The sequence below is a fragment of the Falco punctatus genome (genome assembly GCF_963210335.1).
Source record: "Falco punctatus genome assembly, chromosome: 2".
Lineage (NCBI taxonomy): Eukaryota > Metazoa > Chordata > Aves > Falconiformes > Falconidae > Falco > Falco punctatus.
In genome coordinates this window covers 32,476,045-32,503,759 of record NC_137581.1, presented here as the reverse complement: position 1 = coordinate 32,503,759, position 27,715 = coordinate 32,476,045, and the positions used below count along the sequence as shown (strand labels likewise).

The window sequence follows — 27,715 nt, the reverse complement described above, 5'->3', positions numbered from 1 at the left end:
GGAGGAGCATGACTGTGTTTGGCAACCCGGCACAAACCAGCTCTCTGCCTGTCGAGTTGCTTTTACCTAGCACACGGCACCTGAAGACTCAAGATATCCGTAAACCTTTAGTGGGCTCCTAGCAAAGCATGGCTCTAAGCCATGGGGGGATTTTGAGGAGGCAGGTCTGGTCCTCTGGGTCAGATGGAAATGTGAAGTCCCAGCTCTGAAGCTGAAGCTGCTGTGCGGAAGGGGACTTGGGGCCCTGGAAGCAGGGGAGGAGGAGCAGAGGGGTTATGGCTGGGTTCAGTTCCAGCTGAAGCCTTAGTGCAGGCACAGATCACAGCAGCTGGATCCCCTCCCAGCAGTGGGCTGCGAAGCCAAGGTGAGGCAGTTGGCCCCATTTATGACAGCAGCAGATACCGTCCCTCACCAGAACGAGCAAACGGGAACTGTGTAATAACACACAGGATACACTGCACAGAAAAGAGGACATGCCTAAGCCACACAGAAAAGAATTGAAAGATTGTTCTTGCAATTTAATAGTCCAGATGAGTACCTGTGGGCAGAAAATCCTTTGGAAAACCTTTTTATAGAAAATCAGTTTCCTTCAACAGGAAATCTAAAAGTACTTAAGGAGCTCAGAGTCTCTCCACCTCAGCAATGAGGTGGTTGCATGTGCCCCAGCACGTGTGACACAGAGGTGTCACACCATATTTTTCAATTGTGGGTATCTAAAGCTATGCATCTATATTTGGAGCCATAAATGAGGCACCTCACAACTACTGAGCAGTACAGACTCCTCTTTCCTGCAAATTAAGCTTTAGGAGCATCAGCTTCCGACACTCACAATTAAACTGTGAAGTTTCTAAGGTTTGTTAGACATCCTTACACAGGGAGGCCAGCACAGCAGAATTCAGCAGGCCACCTCCTCTATAACAAGATCATCACTAATGAGAATGTGTTATCCTGCATTTCTCAAAATCAATTATCATCTTGCTCTTTTTTGGGTCCTTAGCTTGAAGCAACTCGAAGTAATTGCAGTCTTCCAAAGATATGAGTTCAACATCTTCTGAAAAAAGTCAAGCTCATTTTAGAAGCACCTTATATTGGACAACCAAAAAAGGAAGCATTTTGAAAATGTTGGCTGTCCTAAGGGAACAGTCTGGGTCATTTACTTGCTGGACTTGCAATGACTCAGTCCTCAAGCAATGAGAGGTGCTGGGACCGGTGAGCTGTTGCCTAAACACAAAGATGATAGACATGGTGATCTCAAATAAAATGTGAATATTGTAGGTTGACTTGTGACTCAGGTGTTCACTGTACAGATTTTTTTTTTTTTTTTTTTTTAACTTCAGGCCTTAAAGAATAAAATCAGTTCTTGAAGGATTTTAAGGGACCCCATGACGACTGAAAGTCGCAGCCTGTGTCCTCACTGCCTGAAGGGCTACTGGGGGCTCTGGTGGAGCCCCATTTCTGGTAGGAAAACAGCTGCTGTGGTCCTGTTAGGGGAAAACGAAACGGACTGCAGCAGCTCCTGGAGGTGCCCGAAGTCAGTCCTGCCTGAGCCGTCTTCCCAAGGGTGCAACAGGCAGTGTGGCCTGGTTTTGCAGACCTTTTTTTCTCTAAAAGCTCTGTTCTTGCAGTAGTAGAAGCTGTCCCTTTGTTTTTTAGTACACACATTCACAAAAGGAGGGAAGGGCAGGTAGCAAAGCCACTTGGGTGCTCGCTGCAAGCCTGAGTGAGGACTGTGGTCCTGGCGTCCCCACACAGACGAACGCCATGATACCCCCAGAGGCAGTGAAGGCAGGAGGCTTCATACCTGAGTGCAGGTACCAGCAGCTGCAGAAGGGAGACATAGCCCAGGGCTGCAAAAAAATGAAAATCAGACTCTTTTTTAACAAGTAGTGCTATTTCTGTATTGCACAAGAGCCGCACAAGTCACGCTGAGCCTTCTATGATTGGTATGCGCATGTTTAGACTGGTGTTTCAGGAGAGGCCAAGAGAGTCCCAGGACTGTGGGAGCCCTTCTACTTATAGCTATGAATTAATTCTAATTAGCCCTGGAAATGGGTCTCTCTGGCTCTTTGTTCTCTGAAATTGTGCTTTTCAGATGCAGGCTTCTCAATTAGCAGCTAATTATGATGGTCTTGCCTCCTTGCGGCTAAAGGGGTATAAAAACCCACAGCCCCTGACAGCTGTTGGAGATATGCCTTCAGCTTGGGCAGCAGAATTATTGATATCAGTTTCAAGGGTCTTTCACTCTTGTCCATAAATCCCTCACAGACCTGAAACCTTATTTGTAACACTACCGAGAATTATTTGATGCTGTGACCTCTGGAAAAGACATTACATTTCCAATCCTCACCAAATATAGTGAAAGCAAAAATAGACAAGCTGTGTGTCCGATTGTCTGTCCCTCCTCTCCTCTCCTGGAGCAGCGAATGAGGAATCCAGATGCAAACGCCGGCACGTTTTGAGGAATAGCTAGGTGTTCCCAGACTGTGTTTTGCTATCACCAACCTTTCTCTACAACTGCTGTTGGACAATGATGCTAGTAGATCTAAGTACCCTTAACCTAGATCCAGATCTATTATCCCTTATGCCAAGGATATTATCCCGATTAGCCATTTCCCCATGGGCTAGCTCCAGCTTTGTAGGCTATTGCAAGGCCAGAAAAGAATCTTTTTTTACCGCTGTGATAGGTAGGTTTGGCTCTGGAGTCACGAGCAGGGCAAATGGGATGGGGAGGAGATGTTGTTCATAAGAATATCAGACATGTGCTACTGGGGTAAGACCGATGGCCCACCTCACCCCATATCCTGCCTCTCTCGATGGTGGTAGGACAGGCTGAGTAGGGAGTTTCTTGAGTACAGCCCTACTTATTCTTTTTAGAGTCTCTTTATGGACCTGTTGATCACGAATTTATCTAACTGCTTCTTCAACTATCTGGTAGCACCTGTACCCATAGCCTTCTGCAGGAATGAATCACCTAAGTTTGCTACTCATTGTGTGAGAAACAGGCTTTCTCTCATCTGTTTTAAGATGGCCTCCTAGTTCAATCACCATTTTTCCAGCGTTGCCCGTCACTTTCAAGCTGCGTCCAGTTCCTTCTGCATGCAGGGGGAGAAAATTTTTTGTTTGTTCTTTAATCTGTCTGTCTGTCTGTACTAGGGTCTGGCCGTACAAAATGGGTCTGCTGAAGGACGTGACAGAATCATAGTAGCATCACAATTTTCAGCTACTTGTAGATGTACAGTTGTTCTCAGATAACTGGAAATACAGTCTGCTCAGCAGTTCCCATGTTGTTCTTGTATGATGGTTTCACTTCACATCTCCATGGAGTAGCTGTCTGATATTTCCTTGCTAATACCGGAGGGGATTAGCAGTACTGGAAGGACTCTGCGACAGTGCTGTTTTAAGATAAAATTTTTCACGTTAAATATAGAGATAAGACAAACCCCAGCTCTAATCATCCACAGACTTTCCCCCACTGCAGATCCACATCTGGATATGAACTTCACGCAGATGTTAATTGTTTCCATGCTGCAGTAGACAAACTCCCCAGACCCAGACTGAATTTCAACTCCAACTAAATCACACATCCTCAGTCTAAAGCATATATCTGGGAAAGCAAGGAAGCCTAACACCAAACAGGTATAGAATAGCACCTCCTTCCACATATATAAAACACTGCTATGAAAACCTGTTTCCATGTCACAGGCACTTGAGAAATGCAGTCTATATATTACTACTGTAGCATTATAGCTCCCAATATGTTGTAGTTTCTCCCTCAATGCAAAAAATCTGTGTCCTGAAGGGAAAACAATCACCTTTACACTAAATCAATTACAAAACATTTATGCTAACAAATAACGTCAATGAAGATTTCTAGCATTTCTCATTCCTACAGAAAATTGGAAGGGTCACAGCAGCAAATGAATGCCGTTTGGCTGGTTTAAGCTGAACTGTGTGTAAGATCTTGTCATCAGCTATGTATTTTGGATCAGATGAAGCAGCTGAAGATAGGAAAGTACGGGGAAAAGTTGTCTAGGGGGACTGGAGTTTGCATCACTGCAGGGTTTCAAAAACAGCTTAGACAAACATCACTCAGAAAGGGTGGTGATGGATTTGATCCTGTCCTGAGACAGAAAAGAACAAGGTAATTTCCTGAGGTCCACTGCAGGCTAACTTATGTGACTCTGTAACACAGCAACAAACTAACAAAGTAGAAGTCTGCTTCCATTTCATGCAGCACTTCACAACTATGTCTGCTAAGCAAATTTGCCAAGTCTACTGCTTCACTAAATGGCATGCCATAAGCAAAAAAGTTGCTTTAAAAAGGGACAACACATAGCATCCAGACAGAAATACAGCTGCAAACAAAAAACTTCCCTGAGATTGCAACATCCAAATGTCCATCCTTAGCAGCATAATTGAAACTGGTGGTAACAGTGGAAAAACAACCGAAAAGGGAGAAAAAAGAGGAAGTAACGAGGGAAAAAAGGAAGGAAGGAAGAGAAGAAGGGAGAGAGGAGGGAAGGAAGGGAGGGAGGAAGGAAGCAATGAAGGGACATCAGAAGAAAGCCGGAGCACTCAACACTTACCAACACCAGGAAAGCTCCACTCCAGCAGCTACAACTCGTCACAGTAAAAGGAAGAAGGTGGCTCATCGAAAGGGGAACAGTACAACAGCCACTGCCAATGGTTAAGAGCAACAGCTGGAGCGGAACATGAGGATATGAGTCAAAAAGAATGATCTACTGGAAAACACTAAAAAAACAGAGAGACTTAAAGCAAGTGCATGTGCAGTTGCAAGAAAAAGCTGTGCAGTGCTCTGTCGTGTTCTTAATACTATGTTTTTTAAACTACTGTATTACAAGCCTTCCCAAACAAAAGCCACTGATATCTTTTATAAAACTCAGTGTTACTACATTTCCAATACACTCGTAGGGAGCCACTTTCCTACTGACGTAAATCTGTGAATTAACATATTTTATATATTTCGGTCTGTTTTCTGCTTCTCCTATCTTGTCAAATTCCTTTTATTATTCTTAGATATAACAGTGCCAGCATTACCATTGAGCACTAAGGACACGTTTCCATCCCTTAGAAGTCATCCTTCGTCGGTTGAGCTGTAATCACTGATCTTATGTGAGTTTTCAGCCTGCCTCGTCTGCAAAGTAAAACACAAGTGTTTAAGTGAGCCCGTTTCATCTGGCAATTGAGGCAGGCTAAGAGCACACACATGGTTAATTAGTATGGTTCAGCCAACAGGCAATAACTCATTAAGCTGCAGTAACTCAGCTATGTTTGATCATGTGCTTTGTGCCCCAAGGCACTTCATAAGTAAAGCAGCAAAGTCAACTTATCTACCATCTCAATTTCTCTCTCCCTTTCTCTTTTTTTCTAACCACAGAAAATCATGGTTAAACCACAGAGGATAATTTCTGGACACAAAATAGTTCACCACCTTCCTCTTTTTGGCAGTCTAACTGCACTTGAAGATTGCTATTGTGTCTCCTTTCAGCCTTGCCCTCCCCAGGCTAAATACAAATGTTTTCTCTCCCCTCACAGGCACTGCTTTATAGGCTCTCTGCTCCTTGCTCTCCTTGGGACCGCGGCCACGTCTTTCCCAAGGTGTAATGCCAGAAACCAGTCCCGGTGATGTAGCTGCAGGGCTTATCCCTCCGTGCCTAACATGCGACATCCCCATCTGTCCAACCCAGCCCAATGTCTCTTCCTTCCACAGCTGAGTCATTGCTCCATCATAACCTCCAGCTCCCTCATGGCAGAGCTGCTACCTGGCTGTTCTCTCCCACCGTGTGCCTGTGAAGCTGATTATTTCAGCGTAGGTGCAGATTTGCGCTTGTCTTCACTAAATTGCATCCTGTTTATTTCCAGACCATTCCTCTAATTACTGAGATCTCTTGAGCACTAATCCTCTCCTCCCTAGTGTCTCTTACTCTTAGCTGAAACTCTAACGAAGTGGCTTTCTACCCTTTCATCCAAATTATTAATGAAAATACTGAATAGTCCTGAACTCAGGCCATATCCCTAGGGATCCAGCTCAATAAGTCTTTCCAATTTGACAGTTTTTACCAGGTAACTGCCCTCTGAGTACTTTCAGTAACCTCATCTAAACCTTTTCCCCTTGATTTTCTTGTAAGAACACTGCTTCTCTAAAGGCGAGATGGGCAGCATATTGCTCCTTATATGGGCAGCAAGAAAACCTGTATATGTTAATAGCTAATGCTAAGATAACATGTAGAAGGGAAACTAACATCCATGCATCAGACCTGACTTCAGCCAGCTTCTGTCTGCAGAGGATTAGGATGTGACCAAGTGTCACAGCCTGCCTATTACAAACCCATTTCAGCATTCACCAAAAGCATCTGCTGGTGGTCCCCACTGCAAATAGGATGATGGGCAGAGTGGATTTGGAAAGAATTTAGTGTAACTGTTCCTAAATCATGGGCTTCCCAACATCCATGAGGTTTGCATCAGGCCCATATGAGTCCAAATTCAATTTCCAGCTCCAAATATAAGGGATGGGTTTCCACCAGCCATCTCCATTCCTGCGGAGGTTAAAAAGTCTGAGCTTCAAACTCAGCATCAGAGTAGGCCGTTTGTTTTTATACAGGGGGAAGAAAGTCACCTAACTCGTTCCCTTGTGCTCTTGTAAGTTTGCATAATTAATGCTCAAGTGATTTGCATAATGAAATATAGGAAGATGGTGGGTAACAAATCCAGATACACAGAGAACTTGTGCTGTTCACATCACCCTGAAGAACAGGTGCATGCGCGAAGGTAAAAGAAAATATAACCCTAAACACCTGTTCTATTGCATGGCATGGTAATAAAATACTGCTCACTTAACCAAGAGCCTTTGAACTGCTCACTAGAGGAGCCCTTCCCTTTCCATTGGTTTTTATAGGCAGCCTAGGGAGATTATGTGCTTAAGTTAGTTTAAATTTAGATACCTAGAATAAACATTGCAGACTCCCCTCCTCCCTCCCAGAATAAATACTCCATGATGACAGAAGGCCATTCTCTTTTCAGAAAGGAACTGGTACAGCAAGAAAAAATTGATGAGAAAAGAAGTATTTCACTTGCTCTTCAACGCGAGTTGAATGCGGTGGTTGTTTTTTTGTTCTTCTAATGTCAGTTGTGCCTAATAACTGAACGGGAACTGATGCAAATTAAGCAAGGGCATTTCTGATCACTGGCCACTCACATTGTGCTGACGAGAAATTGAACTGTAAAATCAAGTCAAAATATTTTTTCTGTCGTTCCCAGTGGAAGTCAAAGGAAATGCACATTTGTGCTTCCTCTTGCTCCACAGGCGGCTTGGCGCCCCTTTCACTGACACCGAGTCTTGCCAGAAAAGCCCATCAGGTCTTTCAGGTTCCCACTGGCAGAAAAAGTACCACTCTCGTTGCACCAACATTTGGAAAACAGAGAATGTGCTGAGTCTTAATGTCCCTCGAGCCTCCATAAATCACTCATAGAAAAGAACGGGGATTAGTTGGGCAGTACTTTGTATGCCCAAAACCAGAGCTGAAGGAGGACCTCCAGAGTCGCTATAGAGGGATTTCATCACGAGGAGGGGAGGCTGAGCAAACAGCAAGGATGCCTTGTTACAACAACATCCTGTCCTTGCAAAGAGGAGAATGGCTTTTGAGGGAATGACAGAGCTTTGGATCTCAGCTCCCCAAGGCAAGTTCAGGCAAGTTCAGACTCATTGCTTTTGTGTGATGGAAGGTTTGGGTTTATTATTAGATCAACTCAAAAGAGCCTTGCCAAGCTTGAAAGTTCATGATGTTTCAAGCAAAGAAAGGAAGTGTCTTACCTCTTAGGCTAGTTTCTCCGTTATGAAACAGGCTAGGAGTTATTTAGCTCTTGTTCCCAACGATGAATGGAAAATGGCTGAAGAATAGTCTGCTGAAACCCGGAGGCAAATCTGCCCCCCAAAGCTCACGAGTGAGGGCACCGTGGCATTTCTCCTCGGAGTGAAATTCCCATTTCCTCGGTTTGCTTTTTCTGCTGTGAATGAGATAAACATTGATACAGCACAGAGCAAACAGAGTCTGCTGTGAAGCTCATCAAGGGATTACTGGCTACTCAAACAGAAGATAGGGTGGGAATTACATTCATATAACCCCAAGTCTTGCCCCCTTGCTTACAGCTCTTTCTCACCCTCCTCAAACTCTGTCTTCATGCCAGCTGGGCATTTGCCTCTGAAGGCTGTCCCAGAGCCTCACTGCTCTCAAGCCAGAGACATCTTCTAGTTTCCAGCCTTAGCTAACAGCAGACAGTTCAGACCCATTTCTTTTGTGTCAACTATCTCACCAGTTTAAATAGTTTGTGCCCGTCCTTTGGGGTTACCTGCATTATTTTGATAGATGGCAACCATAGCTCCTCTCAGCCTCAATTTTGCTGATGAAAGCAAGCCGAAGGTTTTATTCACCTTTTATCAGTTAGGTCTTTTTTTACCCCTTAGCCCAGTTTTATATCTTCATCTGCACTTAATTTCAGTAAAATTTCTCTCTCTTGAAAATGAGTAATTGGAGTTGTATAAGTCAGGGCTTGCCAGCGCCTTCATTAGGGCTCAGTATATCCCTCCTCTATACTAGCTTTTTGCACTTATTGGGACTGCTTTGGATTTTTCATAGCCGCCCCACGCTGGTTCTCTATAGTCATCTATAATTGAGGCTAGTGCTCAGGTCTCCCCAGACCAGATGACTTTTAATGAACAAATTTCCCAGAGTGTAGCACAAAATTTCCTTTGTGCATCACTTTGCAGTTCCGTGTTACCCCATCTCATCTCACACATATTGCCCCACTCCTCAAACTCAACCAGTTCTTCCCCAAAACTGCCCTGATCCTATTGTGTAGTGACAGCACATTAAAGCAGCGTTCACCAGTATGCTCCCATTTGTCTGTGCCAAGACCAGACGTGCAAGCATTTAAGAAAAAAACCCTCAAGACCTGTCTGTAAGGAATGCCACTGGCAAGTTCCCTCTGGCCTGATGCTCCGCTAAAGTACTTGAGTGCTTTCTCACCGTAAGCCAAACCTTCACCCATCTCACAATTCTTACATTAATGCCCATTTCATTAGCTTCCCTGATAATTTTCCAGGTTCCTCTGTATCGAAGTCATCTGTTGAAATTCAGCTGTATTAGATCTACTTAATCTTTCATGCCCAGAAAATCAATTATCTATCAGTTATCTACCCATCTGTCTGTTGTCTATCAGATTAGGCTGGCTTGAGCTACTCCTGCTAAACCTAGTCTGAATTTCACAGGTGTCTCCTTTTTTGCCACGAACACCCCTCTAATTTTTATTTGTCCTTCAGATTTTGTTCTAGGCCTTTCCTAACATCAAAACCAGTGGTCAACTGGCTAGGAATAATTTCCCATTTTTAAAATCTGGGTCAGCACCTCTAGCTGAGTAGGTTTACAGAAAAAGCAGTTACTGTTGTATTAATGATTTCATGCCACCTGATGAATGAGTCTTTAGCGGTCCTGGGACGGAGATGATCTCGTCTATGCGGCAAAGTGCATTGACCACACTGCTTTGTTTTTACCCATGGTGTGGCCCCTTGAATTGTCATGCCTTAATTGCAAACAGCTTCCCTGGTTTTACACCAAGTATTTAACATCTGCTTATAGAAAAGTGAATTATGGTGGTTTTTTTAGCTTGGTGCACTATCTAAACATCTCTTGTACTTGCCTCTTCCCTTACTTCCTCCTTACTCACCTTTTGTCTGCTTTCTGCGTATGCTGTGGAAAGGACCTAACTAACTGCTCGCTGTCTTTGAAGGGTCTCACTCGACTTGATTTACAGCAACTTCCTCTTTATATCAACCCACAGATACCTCTTTTCTTTTCCCAATTTGTTTTTGGTTCCTCTTCCTGCCCAGTGTCACTCTGTCGCTTGTCCAAGTAGGTCCGGAGCCTTCCCTTGCGAAGTCCATCCAGTTCATTAAAGTGACACCCTGCCTTTGGTGCATCTTGCTTTAGGAAGAGCAGTGCTGAATGCAGACCAGGGGCAGAAGTGGGTGTCCCCATGGCTGAGCACATGGCACTTCCCCAGGTGGAGAGGTGCCACCTCCTCCTGAACAGCTCTGTGGCACCCATCCCAGCACAGGAGCTGCTTGCACCTCTGTGCTGCCGTGCTCCCCCAGACGGAGGGGCACTCCAGCATCCCTGGCTCATCTTAATCACAGAGCAGCCCCTGAGCAGTCATTAAAACAAAGTGCGAAATGTACCTCCCTGTTCAGCACTTCCTGGCCTGGGATTTGCTTGCTCAGCAAGGTGCTTCATTCATTAAAATGGCTCTTTGACTCCACAGCTCCCAACTTGGGGTGAAGAAAAGGGGACAGGTGTGTGTGTCCAAAATGCAGAGAAGTGAAAGTCACTTTTCCTCATTGCTTTGACAGCACTTACCGGTGGTAGCATGACTCTGAAAGAGAGAGGTGGCTGGAAATGCGGGTCACGCTAAAGAAGACTGAAGTTGTTCATTCCTCCTGGTGAAACTGGGGTGCCTAAACCATCCAACAACTCAAGGTTGTGCCATACATTTTAGAAAGATTTTTTGCATCTTGTGTGCATGGGCAGCTCAAACTTGAAATGCCTAACCAAATGGAGGTTAGATTGAATGATGCCCAACTCAACGCAAGATTTTACATAGGAAAGGTTGTGCCATTGTCATCAGCTCCCTTTCATCTTGGCTGCAGCTGCTCCTGCAAATGGCAAAATATAATTATTATTTTTTTCTGAGGATCCCCCCTTCACCTGCTGCCTGGATTTGGGGAATGCTCCTGCTTGAGTACTTGCTGCTAGAGGCATCCTTCCCAGTGTGCTGTATCTGTGGCACTGTCCCACAATAGTGTCCTGTTCTGGGGGGCTGAGCAGCAACTGGGTCTCTGCTGGTGTCTCCTTTCCAGCATGCTAACTCTGAATGATGATGTGGCAGGAGCGCTGACGTTACATACCAGACCAAATGAATGGGAAAGAAATATTTTCATTATTTTGAAATGCCAGATTGATTTCACATCCAGCTGGCACTGCTTACATATCCTCCTTCCCGCGCCCCCCTCCCCCCCCCCCCCTTTTTTTTTTAAATACTGCCCTGATTTCACAGGCTGTGATTGTTTCTGCAGCCCCTTCTCAGGCCACAGCTTTTGAGAGAAAAGAAAACCAAACACAGTTTGGGATTTTTCCTGCACTGACTTCATTAGTTGCCCATCACTTTCACAATGAATGTGCTAGTGCTGTCATAAGGCATATGCCGTCAGTGGGGTTTTCTTCCCACCCCTGCTCTTTAAACACAGCAGAAGTTTCCTTTTTTTCTGTAATGAGAAGCTGAAAAAAAAACCAGCCAGGACTGGCACCAGCACAGGCACCAGATACACCCCTAATAGATAAGAAGTGAGCAAACAGGCTCAGATAAATCTCAAACCCTTGGCAATTGGCCCTGACCATCCTTATTTGGTGTATCTGACTTTCCTGTGTCCAAAACTTTGTTGATTTTGTTTTTATTAGGTGATTAACTTGGTCCTGGCTCCTTCTTGTGAAATGCAGCTGGACCCACTGTCTGTACCCCGCCAGCCTCCTGCCTGCGTCCCCCCACAACAGGAGAGGCTGAGGGCGATGGAGGAGTGGTGGGGAAGGGGCCCTTGCCTTCCCCCTGTGCTGCCATGCTGCCTGCGCCTACTTCAGGAGAGTTTATCTCATCTTGCCTTGAATACATCTACTGTTTGAATCGTAATTACCTCGCTAGGCAAAGTACTCTGTTATCTGATGTCCTTTCTGGTAGGCATTTTTTTTCCAGCAACATGAACTCAGTTGGGCTTCTCTTAAGCATCATTCAGCCATTCCTGTTTCTGCTTGTGGTACCCAGCATTAGCAGGCACTTTTTTTCTTTCACCCAAGTGTTACCTGCCCAATAGCAGTTTCCTTCCACCCCGGTGTATCAGTGGCAGGGGAGAAACTGAATTTGTAGCTGATATTTTACAGACTTTTGTACCTGCATGCTTTTTATTCCAACAAGAAACTTCAAAATCTAAAAGCTGTACAAAGGACTGAAAATGAAAACGGAGCTGAGTCTTTCAAATCGGGTGATTTTGAATATATGGACAACAGCCTTTAAAATGGTCTGCTCTCATATGCTTTCCAAAGGTGTTCAACACCCACCCCAAAATTACACAAGCTGAAACTTCAGAACAAAATTACTAGAGGAAAGCACAATAAGAACATGAACATGAATGTGAAATATCTCCTCCTTCTCAAATAATGACTGAGAGTTGAAGCTAATGCTATTAGAGCCCTCAAAAGTGAGCAGAAACATCCTAAAATTAATAGACAATTTATAACTAACCAATGAAAAGATTCCAAAGCCAGAGTAATCTGATTAAATACTCTGAATCCAGTTGGCATCCTCCCACATCACTCTGTATCGGCTGCAATCCTTTAATAGCACAAGCCATGAGGTACAAAAGTAATGCACCACAATGGCATAAGTTTCCCTGAAATACAGTTAAACTTCCATTAGTCAAATTATCCCATAGTAATAATAATCACTTTGGGCTGAATACAGTCAGATTCTTTAGTCTTTTTGCATAGGTCTGATCTGAAATATTTGACACAGTAAAAAAAAAAAAAAAAAAAAAGCAGAGTAAGGAAAACCCCATATGCAGTGATTGTAAAAATCAGACATTCCTTGAGGATGTGGGAAGAAGAAGGAAGATTACCCAGAAACACTGTTTGAAAATTCAGCACTCCACTCCTTGGCATCAGATTGAGCAGCTTAAGCAACAACAGAAGCAAAACTGTGGTTTACTTGCCCTTTTTTAATTTTTTTTTTTTATATACAACCCAGTGCAGCTCAAAGGGAATGTGCTGGTGTGCTGGAGCCTCTGACGTGAGAACAGAACTGTTTTCATAGTTAAGGCGTGATCTCTACACGTCCCCCAGATTATAACCAGAAGGCTTACACAGAGGCAAAATACCAGAAGGACATTGGCTGGCTTGTTAAACCTGGCATTTGGCACGGCAGAAAACAGACCTTCCTCTGCAAGCCCAGCCACTGGGGTTCCACTGTGGGAGGCAGCTCCCCTTGTGCAGGCGTGGGAAGGGGCAGAGCTCGGTGCATCCCACACCAGGCAGAAAGCAGGGGTCTGGGACAAGCTGGGGGTCAGCTCCAGCCAAGGCCCTCCTCCTTCATGGCTGCAGTAGATCCCAAGAAACTAGATTTGCCCTGGAACTTGGTGGTTTTACTTATTTTTGGATGCCTTAGGTAGTTTCAGCAGCAGCTGAACATACCTGTCGAGGCTGGAGTTGCACAGACCCTTTCATGGTATTGTTGCAGGGATTTTCAGAGAAGAATATATAGGAATAAACACAGCATGTCATAGAATAAGATAAAAAAGAGTAAGAGCACCTAGGCTTGGTGTGAGAAAACATCAGGAATGAAGAGCCAAAACACACCAGGTGTTTGTGAGTGCTGTAAAAGGAGCAACATGCTCATTGAATTACTCGTCCGGAGCATTTCCTATCAATCATGCTTAAGGACCTGAAACACATCCTTAGATCAGCAATAAGGGAGACAGTGGAAATAGTACCTACAAGACCATTTTTTTCCAGACCAAGCCGTTGGGGTTAAGAGCCTGTCAGTGCATCACAGCTATGCTGGAGGCAGCTATGACATTCCTCCTTGTCCCCACACCCCAAAACATCCACGGATCCTCCATTTACAATAATTGTTCAGACATCTAGGGTTTTTTCTCTCTTGAGGCCCAGATCTACCCTCCTTCTTTGTGGACAACTGCAGTCCTTTAGAAATGACGTGACAACTGCATGAACGGTAGGTGAGCAAAGGTCTGAGCTTGAATGCGGAACCATGGCACTGGACACCCAAACCCTGATTAGACCGAAGCAAAAGCTTCAGTTTCTGTTTAAGCCCTGCAGCACCCAGCATCCCCCTGTTTGACTTCTAAGAAGAAGCCTGGCATCCTCTCAGCATGCCACCCCCAGAAGCCCTGCAGTGAGCGAGTCAGGGGCTAGTTTCGCCTGAGGAGGAGGCAAGTTCAGCTTTGCCACCAGCTTCCGGAGCTGCTCAACCATTTCCTGTTGAACACTCCTATTCCACAGCACATTTCTACATGGATAGGAAAGATAATTGCTTTAATTAAATATGAAAGAACCCATTATTCTGCAACGCACAGAAAATACAAAAAATATTCGGGACTTAAACCACATTTTTGTGCACGGTACACCTGGCAGAATTTGGGTTGGCTCCATGTATTTCACGTTGCTCAGCTTCACCTCCATGAACCCTCCTGGAACAACTCACACACAATTTTTTAAGTGCTTGGAAGAAAACAAAAAGATTGATAACAGCCAGCATGCATCAAACTGATCTAATTGTGTTATGTCAGACCAATCTAAATTTGTTTTCACAACAAGATAGTGGGAGAATCAGTAAATGTCACATATCTTGACTTTTCAAAGATGGGAAAGTATAGTCTAGATTAAATTATTTCAGATGGTTGCCAGAGTGGCTGGAAAATCATAGCTGAAGAGAACCCTCAGTGCCATAGTCTCACCTCACAGTCAGACTGAAAGGACATTCAGGCAGCAGTCTGTGTGCTCTGGCCCAAGTCTGATGGCGCTCCACATTTTCAATAACAACCTGGGAACAGAAAAGAAGGGACATTTGCTAGTGATGTGAAGCTGGAAGAGGTTGCATGTAAGTTAGTGCACAGATGAAAAAAAATTATTTTAAGAAATCCCCTGCAAAACAGTGTGATTTGGTTTTGACTAGTCAAACATGAAGTTCTGCAAACTTCAGAAAATCACACCAGGGAATTACCAGGTCAGGAGGACTTTGGGGAAAGTGGACCCCAGGCAGAGCATAACTCAATGATAACAAACCTTGTTGCTGTAAAAATATAAAGTTTGTACTGGATGTATAAACACAAGTGTCCCGATGTGAAAACACAAAATTATTCCACTCTGCTCCGCTTAATGATCTTCTTTCAAAGCCCTCAGTGGGCTTGAACTGCTCAATTTGGGCAACAGTACTTCAGGCAAACTGTATAATGGGTAGACCAAGCAGGGAGAGGTCAGAGGAGAACAGAATTATTTAATGGTAGAAGTGAGAAGTTAGACATTAGGGCATGGACAGCTTTCTAAAACTGAACATAAGGAAGCACTGTAGAAGATTGTCTGAGAAAGCTGTGGTTTCTCCATTGCTGAAGGTCTCTACCAGGTGGGCAGACATCTGTCAGGAATCATGATGCCTTTGTGCAGAAGATGGAAGATGGACCAGAGACCAGACCCTCTCCCTGCAGAGCTGGTGCTTGCCCTGGGACAGGCAGCATTTCAGAGAAACCCAGGCATGAAGCCAGGCTCCTGGTTTGAGAGGACCAGAATGCTAGCTTTAAAAAATGCGGTGGAGGTGCTCCATCCTTAACTTCAGATCAGCATTGGCTGTCAAGGACTTTGAGAGGTGACATGAAAGGCAGCAGGGATAGCTTCATTTTCACTCTCCTCCATCCATTTGTGTGCACTGTCCACATTACGGCTCAGGGGTTTGTGCCAGCGCAGCTGATGCACAACCAGAGAAGGAACATCAAAGCAGTAGCTCTAATTTTAATTTCACTGCCCTGGAAGAATGTCAGCCTGGCAGCTCGGAGTCTGGCTGCTTTGTTTACAAACCAAGTGCACCACGAGTTTGGTGATGCCAAATGTGATGGTGCAGAGTAGGGTCGAAGTGCCTGGGCAGGGAGGGAGCAAGGAGTAATGTCTCTCCAGCCCAGCTACAGACCTCTTGTGCAGCGGTTCTCGCCATCAGAAGGTTTTAACCCTGTGGCTAATCACTGCATTTCACAACTGCTCAGCACACAGCCAGTGGCGAGGTCTGCCAGCCAGTGAAGGTGGGCTTGGCCATATGTCTGGATTGGGGATAGTCACCCGCAGCTCGCTCTGCACTCAGAAAACATAGTCCTTGTTTCACAGCCTGTCCACCTCCATCCCTCCTGTTAGACAGAGACATTTTGTGGCGATTTCACACCAGGTCCATCTCACTTTCAAACACAGCTTGGGGATCGCAGCTCACAGGAGATGGTGGTGGCCAGGCATGGCTCCTGCCCTTGCAGGGAGCCCCAGTGAGACCTCAAAATAATGTCCACCGTTGTGGTCTTTACCATTAAAGCTTCAACAGGACAGAGGACAGATGGACAGAGCAATTTTTTTTAGCCTTCTTTAGCAAACACATAGTAAAAGCTGCAGAGAAACCCACATGGCTGCATCCAGACGTATTTTTCACCCTGAAGAAAAAAATCAAGCTGGCTCCAGTTCGGAAGGTGAAAACCATGTGGTAGCTAGTTAAAGAGCACATGCGATTAATAATTTACCGCAGCTATTTAGGGCTTGAAGCCCTTACCTGGCTAATACCAGGAAGGAGAAAAGGAGCCGTGCAAGCCATGCGTGCTGCCCTGTGACCCACAGATGATGTTTTGCGTAGGTCAGAGGTGGAAATGATTTACAGCTGCTTCAAGCTGGAAAACCACAAAGCTTGGAGGGAGTGGCAAACTTTGCTAGTTACCATCATTTATCTCTCCTGTCTCTTGTGTTAGTCTCTAATTTTAAAAGTCAATTTCTTTTAAGAGCCATCATTATGTTTTCAATCTCCAAACCTTTCGGTTTCTCTGGAGAAACAAATGAGGGGAAAAAAATTTCAGAGCTCAGGAGGAAATAATGGGTTTAGTGTGATCATTTCCTTCTAGGAGATGGGTTGGTAAAGGATTTCTAAGAACAGACTCAAATCAGTGTGGGTTTTGTGTTCAGCAGTATTGCCGGGGAATTTACACACCTGTCATCTAATTGCCGCTTCCTTTGTAAAAGAGAAATGACAAACCCAAGTCATTTGCTTTTATTGTCTTTTTTTTTCTTTTTTCTTAATAGCAAAGTGCTTGACACCCTTTTGAAAAGAAACAGCAGATTTCCTCTGCACTTTGGGATTCAACATAGGCTGCAATCTTCAAGGTGTAAGCAGAGTGGGTTTCCTTTGAGTCAGCGCGGTATCAGATGGTGCAATGTATTATTAAAATCCAATTTAAACTTCCTATTCTCAGGTGCCAGATGGCCAAACTATGTTTGCAGTCCTGGAGCAGAGCTAGCATGGGCTTGTCACATGCTTCTGTTATTGTCACATCTATCTAAATAGAAAATTCTAGTATCACTTTGGTTTTTAAGTAGTTTGAAGCCTCTCGATCATTTCAGCTCTAGGATGTCTAAGTGCTTTACAGGTCTCGGTCACGATGCACAAATATTCCCAAGACTGTAGAGATCCTGCTTAATTCTGGCAAAACTGAGGTTGTCCTTTACCGAGTGGTGGGAATAAAACTGGGGCTGGACTTTAGTATTTGTCTCCTGTTCCTCTGCCCTCATTGCAAAGCCATGAAAAAACAGAAGCAATGTGCACAACGAGACTGCATTCCCAGGGCCCGACCAGACTTTCCAGCTTGTAACCAAACATGAGGTTGGGAACAGCTTGTTAAACAATAAAAAGAGAAAGAAATCAAGGAAATAAATTTTTTATGTCTCCAAAGCTCGGTGGATTTCTGCCAGGAAAGTTTTCTTATTTTTTTCATCTGCATGTATTTCTCACTGGAATTTTCTGCGCTCCATTACATTCCCCGTTGCTTTGTAATTGAGGATTTTAGAAGACAGGACAACTTCTGAGCTGGCAGGGTAACAAGGACTAGAAAATTATATAGGACATGGCTTGGGTGGAATTTAGTCCAATGACATCATGGCTGCACTACAACACCTTCTGAAAAAAAGCGGCCTCCAGGTCACCTATGGAGCAGGGCATCCTCTCTGGAGAACTGTCCCACGGTTGTCCCTGGGACAAACAGGATGGGGCAGATGCAGATGCAGTGTGATGACAAGGGAGGTGGCACGTACCTAGCTACAGTGCCATGGGCTGGAGCTCCTCCATTGTGCTCAACCGTATGTACATTGCCTCCAGGGAGGGATACGCTGCAGCTCTGGGCTCATGAAGAGCACTCAAGCACTTCACCACTGAAGGCTCCACACATCTAAGAGTTGTCTGCATCTTCCTCAGAGAGAGGAGCCAAAAAACCCCGCCCCATGAGGATGTCTCATGGAGCCTCCTGCAGGCTTTCTCTATGTATTTCCTTCAGAAAAACAAAGATCAAACCGGGTTTCTCATCCGTAATCAGGAGAAAGGAGATCCCTCATGGAAGGGAGGAATAAGGAGAACCCCAATCACTACACAGGTCATCACATGTGGATCGGGAAGCACTCAAAATGTTTGGAGGCACAATCTGCCCTCCCTCACAGCTAACTCTGTGTTCAGTAGCACGGCAACATGACCGAGCCATCCTTGAAGCTAATACCACATGAGGAGATTAACTGCAAGCAAGCAGGCAACAATAACAGGCTCATTGAAATGCAAGGAGAGCTCTGCCTCGGCCACATTGAAATATCCGTTTTCCATTTTGAGCTTCTCTCCTGCTGCTGGCGCAGGTGCCCTGCCCATGTGGCATGGGAAGCCCCCCCTTTATGTGGTGGTTTCCACCAGCTCCGCGCCTCTGACAGCAGCACGCCCAGGAGGTGTCGGAGAGGGATGTGAGACAGTGGGATGATGACAGGGAAGTCCCCAACCTGGCACAAAGTTGGGGCGGGAAAAGGAGAGCGGGGAAGGGGTTGTAAAGCTGGGGGCAGGTGCCAAACTGGGATGCAACTCCCAGCAGGGCTTCCTGGAAGAGGCCAACCGACACAGTGCAGAGAGGGGATTTATCCTCTCCTCCTCCTCCCTGCAGGCCCCCAGAATAAGTTAAACAAGGCATCAGATGTTTCTATTTTAAGAGCAACCAGGGCGGCTGGCAACTACAAAATGAAAAGGAGGGGAAGGCAGAAGCTGTCTAGTAAAATTAGCAACACATTTCCTTCCCTGCCTTCCAGAGTGCGTGCCCCCTTCCAGCAAGCCAGGGTCTGCACAGCATAAATTATTCCTGTCTAAATTTGAGCCTGTGCTGTTGTTTCTGCCAAGTGTTTACTCTTGAATGCCATATTTTTTCAGGCGCAGATGACAGTGGGTGACATATGTCATCACAGTACGTGTCCTTGAAAAATATGCACTGTGAAATTGCACTGACGTTCTCCAGGATGGGCTGCTCACGTGTGCAGGGAAAGCGCTCGGAAGGTCTCGGTCAAGAGACTTCTCGTCCATCCCACTGTGGCAAGGCTGGACTTTGGAGGGCTGGCAAAGCTCTCCGCTGCCAAATGTCACAAAGTTCACAGATCGTCACTGAACAGTGCATGTGCTTGGCTTATACAGATAAGACCTCTGGGCACCTTCTCCCTCAGATATCTCTGCACTGTTGCTTCCCTTGTGAATGAGACCTGTCCTCCTCACTGCAGTGAGTGAAGCCACAACTTCAACATCTGCCACAGGTTCCTTAACATTCAGAAGCTGCTTCAGGTGCCCTCCACACAGCACGGTGACCGTGCACCACTAGTAATCACCGTAAGGGAAAAGAGAGATGCTCCTAAATATTTAACAACTATTTTCATACTCCCAAACACACATTCCTGTTAACCCCTGTTGGCCACATGCCACCTGCCAGCACTGAGACCGGAGCTCTTTGAGAAGGTCGGATGGTCCCTTTTCGGTCATATTCAGATTGCTGAGAGTCCAGATCCATGCAGTATGACCAACAAACCAAATCACTCCAGTAGTGTACAGGTCTGCTTTGATTGTGCAAAGTAACAGGCTTTTACAGCTGGGGATGCAGCGGCAGTATTCTGTCACCAGAACAAAGATCTCTGGGCTGGGCAGGCCCACCTGGCTGCTAATTAGCTTTGGCCTTTAACCGCTCATAGGTTTCTGTCCAATATAAGGCACATGGATTAAAATAAACTGTACATTTAAAGAGAAGGCTTCAAACCCCCAGTTATGGAAAAATATTTTAAGTTACTGTCTTAAGCCCCAGCATGTCAAGATAAGAAAAGTTTTTATTTCATTGCTCTGACACCATATGGCCAAAGTCAACAAGAGGCTGATGTGTTTGCTGTATGGCAGCCCAGCATGATGTCATCTTTGGGAGGTCATGGGATTAGTGCATTAAACAACCAGATACAATCAACATTAGGCACTAAATCTGTGCAGATGGATCGGTCCATTCGCTGCGACTACAGATGGGAAGCCAAAGTTGGATGAAGGTCATACAGGGCACCGTAACTGTCAGAACCTGTGACTTCCTATCCCATGTGGTGCTACTGGTAGAGGAAAGCCACTTGTCCCAGAATGTGTCTCACTGCTATTAGCATTATTGTGCTTCGCAGCTTAGGTTCACCCAGCACACCTGTCTGTTCCAACAGCACACAGCAAATGGAGGAGGACATCTGTGCTGGGGAATTGGTTTCTGCCATCTTCTGCTATTTTTACATGGTGGCTGTGAAAGCTTCCAGAATGAGATGCATTGCCACAATTAAACTGAATGGATTTAATAGCAAACTGTATCGCAAATTGCAGAGTGAAGCCACTTCATATTTCCGTGGGGCTTGCTGGAAAAATAGCTCCAATTAATGAGGCACATAGTAGACTTGTTTATATTCAGCTGACTCTGTTTGAGCAACAAATTATCTCTGTGTGATTATGAGGTCAAATTCGCCCTATAATTTTTCATTTAGCCTTCTTTTACTGCCTGGCCTGCTCCACCGAGCTGAGGAGGTATTCGTGGAGCAAAACCTCCCTGTCCTCACCCCCAAGCTTCAGAGGACTTTACAGGTGTTGTAAAAGTCACAGCATCCTGGGCATAGCCCCTGCTCATTAGTACCACCTTCCAGGCTCAGAGTTAGCAGGCAGAGGGCTGGGTCACCCTTCTGGCTGGGTTTGCTTCTCCCTGGGCTCAGTAACCAGAAACAAAGCAGAGAGGATATTCTGGCGTCAGCTTGGAGTGGTAAAACTCATTTCATGAGTGTGCACCAGCCCCAGACAGATGTGGGGCCTCAGCATTTGGAGGGAAAGAGCATGGTGTGCTTTACCACCTTCCCCATGGCACCCGTGGGGAGGCACGTCCCCGGCATGCCCGCGCAGGCCATCCACGTCCCAGCGCTGTAATTCAAACCACCTAATGCTGCAGCACCCGGCCACGAAAAGCAGCAGAGGTTGCATTTTATCCCTAATCTTGTGGTTTTGCTCAGAGCTACAAGTAGTCTTCCCAGGAAAACAGGCGCAGGCAAATTTTTGTGTGCTCTTCACGTAGCCATGTGGGAGGGTCTCTGGGCAGAAACCTTCCCAGAATTGAGTATTTTGGCGTAATTCAGGTCTCATAACGATGTTTCACTGCACGTTTTAGAACAAGCTGTCTCTGCCCCAGTCACTCACTGCTGTAGGCACACTGGGATTTCCATGATAGGGCAGGGATGAAGAGAGGAAAAATAGCTGTATGTTACAACCCTGAATTAGGACAAATGTCCCCAGCCCTTATATAGTCCCATCGCTTGGCCCACATAAGCAGTACCAACCTCAAAACCTCAGGTTTCTCTTTTCCCTTCCCTAAGCTGCTGGAAGAGGCATCCCAGAGCAGCCCAGTAGCAGAGCCCCCCATCACGGCACCTATGCCTGGTGCACACCTTGGCACTCGATCCCAAGCACAGGGGCATGGGAACCCTCATTTCCATAGTGGAAATTGCACAGACTCTGTGTATTTATAGCCTCCTACAAACGTCCTGAAGAGGAAAAGGGACAACAGAAAAGCACCAACCAGAAAAGCAAACAGAGAAGAGCAATGCCTTGTCCATGTGGTTCCACTTGTTGCTCAGATGCCTTTTATTTTTGGTCCTTGTTCTAGCAGTTTCCAAGAAATTTTCCCCTATCCTATTTCTATGGGGAGGTATAGCATTACATTCCAACCCTTTAGGCACAAACATTTGAGGACAGAGTCAAGCCACAAGGTCAAGCCTGTATGCATAATATGAGATGTGAGTGGGGTCAGGTCACTGGAGCAGGCTGCACTTTCCTGAAAAACTAAAAGATACTCCAAGGGTTCCCAGGACGATCAGGAATTACCAGTACAGTCCTGTGTAGGTTCTGTAGGTTTGCATCATGCAGAAGAGCTGGATGGGGAGTTGCATTGCCCCGCTGCCACCAGACACACGTCACCTCACCCCTTCCCTGAGCAAGCCAGCGCCTCTCGGTCGGGGTCAGCAGGGGATGGGCAAAACTGCCCAGCTCTAAACCCAGGTCAAATCTTGAGTCTCTGCTGTTTCACCTGGTTTGGGTTTTAGTGGGAAGACTTTCTTTTATTATACCAGTAAAAGCATGTCAAGTGACATTCATCATTGTTACTTCTACAGGATTAAAGCATGGGGTGCCTTTTGCCATTTCAGATTTTTGTTAAAATTTGTATAGCTTATCAATTTCTCCTTGGCAATAAGGACCAAGTAAGACAGAGGCAGACATAAGCCAGACATACCAAGCGCAAATTTACTAGGGAGCATCCCTGTGGGCAGAGCTTCACCTAAGTGCCTCTTTTTCTTTTAATAAATATGTCTTAGAGACATTTTAATGTGTGGAAGAAAAACACCTCTTATAGGTTCCACTGGTCCTGCTCATTTCTCACGTGGAGCCACAATCCTTTCCAGTAGTAACGAGTTGAGATGTCACAAATAAAGGATTATACCTTCAGGTGAGGCAGAGCTTCTTACGAGCTTACTGCTTAGCTATTATAGTTACTGTTCTCATGCAGAAATTACATGCACATACAGATGTGTGCATTAAGACAGAACAGCAAGACTGTGTACGGATGGATAGCTCAGGAAAGCAGGAATACTAATTATTGTTCTTCTCATGTAGCCATTCAATGCTGATGTGGGGAAAATTATGTACGTGGCATTAATCGATCTTTCAGATATACTTTTTAAACAGACTGTTCAGCAGGGGAGGAAAAGTTATCATCAAGATGTGTTTCTTATAGTCAAGTAACCAACACTGGATTTGGCTTGATGTTTTGACAGGCTGCAGTTGTCAACCCCACAGGCAGGTTATTCCATTTGGATATTTCTGACCTTGTGCTAAAACTTCAAGACAAAAGTACACTTACATTTTTAATGTGCATCCTGCTGATATACCACCTTTCCTGGTGGGAGAAGCAGTGCACGAGGAGGGAAGAGTAAAAAAGACGATAAGTTATTCCTCTCAGTTGGATAAAGTAATTGATTTCATATGCACAAGTTAAAAAAAAAAAAAAAGGAAGTCATCATTGTATGGTGTTTATTATTTCAGTATGTGGCAAAATTTCATTCTAAAAGTAATAATAACCTACCATGAGAAGCCACATAATTTTTATCAGGGTAATTGATAAATCAGACCTCTACCTAATGTTTCTCTTCATAGCAAATTACAGCCTTGGAGAACAGCACATTATTACAGAGAACATCAGAGTGAGCACTGAAGAGCTGACAGCCCTGGCTGGAGACAGAGGTTGCTTTTCATGGGTAATGCAATGTTTTACCAGCGCTAAACTGATTTGGACCATCTGACAATCAAAGTAACAACATTTATAAAGCTTAATCTGCTCTACGACCCAAACAGTTGCAAGAAGCTTGCCCTTTCACTGCACTTATCATCGAAACGTGTAATATATTTAAAAACACAAAGTTGGAGGAAGTCTCCAATGATCATGTGTTTTCCATCATTTCTCCCCCAGAGAAGAAAGATCTGCCACTCTGACACCAGATGAAACCATTCGTGGGACCTTTTTCCTAGCATCGCCCGGGCAGAAAGCCCGCTGCAACGGCAAGCGCTTGGAACGGCTAGTCTGCAACCGCTTCCGACAGCCTCGGTCATGGCTCCCCTCTTCCATTTCCTCTTCTCCAAAAGGGAAGCCAGACAGCTGTTTAGGAAGCTCTGGGAAAAAAAAAAAAATGTCAAAAATTTAAAAGAAGAAGGAGACGGTGTGAGAGTGGGGGTGTGTGTGTGTGTCTCCAGGTCTTGGCCCATCTCCAGCTGGCTGACAGTATGGCACTGGCTTTCTTCTTTGTTTCCAAGCTGCAAAATAACCATAAAAACAAAAACCTAAGTAATGTATTAATGGGCCTGCTTAGTTTCACTTTTTCCATGTATTCCGGTACTCATGCAGCCCCAGAGATGGATGTTTCACTGTGTAACTATAAAAATAGGAGTCTTTAACTGTGGAAGGGGACAGAAGAGCTTCAAGAGTTTACCAACAGTAAATAACACTGCTGTTTCACACCTACAGCTTGCAAAAAATAAAAAAGGGGAGGTTTCAGTTCAGGGAAAATTAAGTACTCTCTGAAATTTTCCCTGAGTGCCTGAGAGCACAATAAAATGCAAGCAAGCATTTCCAGGAATGCCTGAGAAGGTGGGCACACGCTGCCTTGGGTTCACAAGGAGACTCCTGTTCCTTTGTAGCCCTAGAAGGGCTGGATTTGTACTGCTCCTGCTGACCTTGCGATGGTCATCCTGAAGGCCAAGCCTGCTTTTTAGAAACTCTTTTCTTAAGAAAGCAAGTCCCAAGAAAGGCAATAGGGAATAGTTTATCTTTTGCTTCACTGCTTAGCTGAATTCTGGTTAATATTTTAAAAAATCACTCCTGAATCACTCAAAATTATTGTTGGTATTCAGATCTTCATAAGCCAGAGCAAATGTTGCACCTTGCCCTTGACCTGCCACTTTGTAAGTTCCCCATAAATTTACAAATCTAAACTAAATTTAATTTAGTTGAGATCCTAGCTCTGTATCCACCAGAACACATACAAGCAGACACCCACCCTTTCGTTATCTGTGTTGCAGAATGCACACACCATTTTAAGTGACACAAGAACCCACTAACACAGTTATGGTCAGCACTACAGACAAGAATCTTTTAGCGATGCTTTTATTTCCTCTGCTGGCAAGTGATCACTTCTCATGGTGCTTTCCCCAAATATTACTCATTTTCTGCCACTGAGCTGCAAGAATTCATCTGTCTTCTATCAGAAGAAATCAGCAAAGGAAGACAGACAACCTAAATCCTGACTCTAGTCCTTCTGCAGAGAGGGGCCGGGTTAAGGAAGCAGGGTTTGACATAGCCTGGCATCCACCTGCATTTTATGCCCTTCTGGCTTTACTGGTCATGAAATGTCCATGCAAAGCCAAAGGACCCTCCTAAACACTTGATTTGTTTTGCTGTGAGTTTTTTATTCTGCAGAAGACCAAAATAACAGCAATGCTAGATAAACTACCCAGTCTTTCCCAAGACATACCACTACTGTTTTCGGCTTTGGAGTCCACAAGAGCAGCATGATGCCCTTGCCTTTTAATTAGCTTAAGCCAGAGGGAGCGAAGATCTGAGCTCTTGGACTGTGCTGGAGAGATCGAGAGCTGAAGAGCGGAGGCAGAGCTGCTGCCACCCGCCATAACCCCCCCATGCCATCAAGTCCCCATCAGTGTGAAAATGAATGTGTTTATTTCCCATCAGTGGGTGAAATCAGAGCCCTCGTGCAATTTCTGTCAACAATTACTTACTTGATCACCCTATTTTTGTGCAGGTCTGATGACTGCAGCACAGCATCTCTGTCAGGGGACGGGTAAGAGGCTGGAAGGGATCAACCTATTGCTTAAAAACAGAGTGTGACAGCTAGAAGTGTGTGTTTTGCAGAGCTTTTTTATTCATGTGCTAAAATCCTTCCATATTAAAGAAGCTAAGCTAATAGATGTGGCAAATTAAATGCTAAGTCAAGCCTGCCTTGGCCCGCTGCTGCAGCTGTTAATCTGATTTTTGAAGCCACCAGCTTACTGGGCGGTATGAACACAGTTTGCTGGATGCTCTCATGGCTGGTGGTGCAATGTAAGCACAACACTTGGAATACAATCCACCAGTGTCCCCACGCCAGATCCCATAACCTACTTCCTAGGCCTGCTGCCAGTGTTGTGCTATGAGTCACGAAGAGAAACAAACACAAGGAATGTCAAATTAAATAGGACGCAATGCTTTCGCAGCATTTAAAAGCAGAGCAATTGTGCTGCAGTGTACAAACCTCCCTGGACTCCTCTTGGACTGCTTCTCATCTTGGTAATAAGAAACATCCCTTTAATTAGTTCCACCTAATGAAATTCATAAGCCAGGGAGTGGGAGTTTTGCTCCTGGGTAGAAACTGAAAACTTCTCTCCACTCGATCTGCCCATTTTCTGCAGCAGTCATTAGCAAATTTTATCAAATCTCTGCATTAAACAGTAACAACTATTGTTCACCAGAACACAAGTCCATTTATGAGCTGCAATACAACACATCTTGGAAACCCCAGACTGAAAGGCACTTGTAAAAAAAAATTAGGACTGGCAAGAAGAAGTAGTTTCAAATTTTCAAGAATAAACAATAGAGAAACTTCTACCTGATCTTTTCAGCTGCTGAGATCGGAGAGGTTCTTTTATCTTTCTGAGTTTGGGCAAAATAATTTACGAAATATTCCAGCTTTCCTTACAGTTCAAGGGCATCCATTACCTCTCCAGCTGAAGCTCTGGGTGCTTCATCCTCCTTGCATGAGGGACAAGTAAAATAGTTCTAGGAAGCCTCAAGATATGCATTTACTCCTATGGAAATATTGACCCACGAGGGTCTGTTTAAATCAATTTTGGTTATGTGTCTCTCAAGACAAAGTGATATCCATGGCAACAAACAATTTCACTGCAGAAGAGAGAGCACATCCAGAAAGAGCGTGTAATCGCTCTGTTTATTGATGACTAAAAGCCTGAAAGCACAAAGTTTGAGCCCTCAGGCGCAGCACCACTGCTCTGCAGAATGCCAGGGCCTTTTATCAGGACACTTTTGCAAATGTCCATCGCAGAGGACAGCAAGGGAAATCGAAGCCTTGCCCACTGTTTTCATTTCCAAACTCTTGCAAAGAGACACGGCTCACTGTGCTGCTGCTGTTGCCCTTTGAGAATGTAACAGAGGAGGGTGAGGAGGAGGGAGCCGATTCTCAGCTGCACAAGTCACGATTAAGACAGGCTCTTAGGATGACCAGGATTTTGGTACAAACTGTTTTCAGCTGGGGCCCTTCGGTGTATTTGCATGTTTTCCTCAAAGTGGCTGCTGACCGATATGTTCATCCTGTTATTCCACATTGGGTCCCATAAATACAGAGCCTGATTTACAGGGTTGGTTATAGCTGCTATTACGGGAAGCTACAACGCTGGATGCAGCTGTAATGCTGGTGGGGGAAAGAGGGAGGAAGATCACACACGGCAGCTCTTGCATGAACACTTGCTGCACTGGGCAATGTCAAGAGAGAGAAGGGAGGAGGAAGCCACAGCCGCCCTAGGGTCCTCCCAAGACTCCTACCCATTTATAAAGACAACTTTTATTTGGGCTGCAAGGCGTGATTTTCTAGTTTATCAGTCAGGTGTGAGTTTCTCAGAGCTCAAACCAGCTCTGTTCTCAGGACCTGCTAGAGAAAGGTATTGGTGCAGAGTATGTCTTGCTGTGCTCCCACCGGAGCTAAGGGACTGCTTTGCAGGTTCTGTGCATTTTAACCCAGGAGTGTCTTACCTTGACCTGTACCCCCTTCCCCTCCAAATCCGGCTGCCTGCCAGCACTTGCTGTGCTCTCTAACCTCTGTGCTCTGGTCTCCATCCCATTGAGATAAAAAGCTCCCACCAGCACACCAGCATTGCTCAAAGCCTTCAAGAC

The 27,715-nt window shown here is 45.1% G+C and overlaps 1 long non-coding RNA gene across 3 annotated transcripts; it reads right to left on the bottom strand.

The window, feature by feature from the left end:
- On the bottom strand, positions 1–27,009 carry LOC308059435. Of its 3 annotated transcripts, none has more exons than XR_013926237.1 (3): positions 5,059–27,009; positions 4,587–4,700; positions 1–3,392 (listed from the first exon to the last, which is right to left on the bottom strand). It is a non-coding gene; the product is annotated as an uncharacterized lncRNA (long non-coding RNA). The 3 variants fall into 3 exon arrangements; XR_013926238.1 differs by having other exon boundaries at positions 1–4,700; positions 5,059–5,155; positions 7,832–27,009; XR_013926236.1 differs by having other exon boundaries at positions 4,587–27,009.
- Between the last annotated feature and the right edge of the window lie 706 nt (positions 27,010–27,715).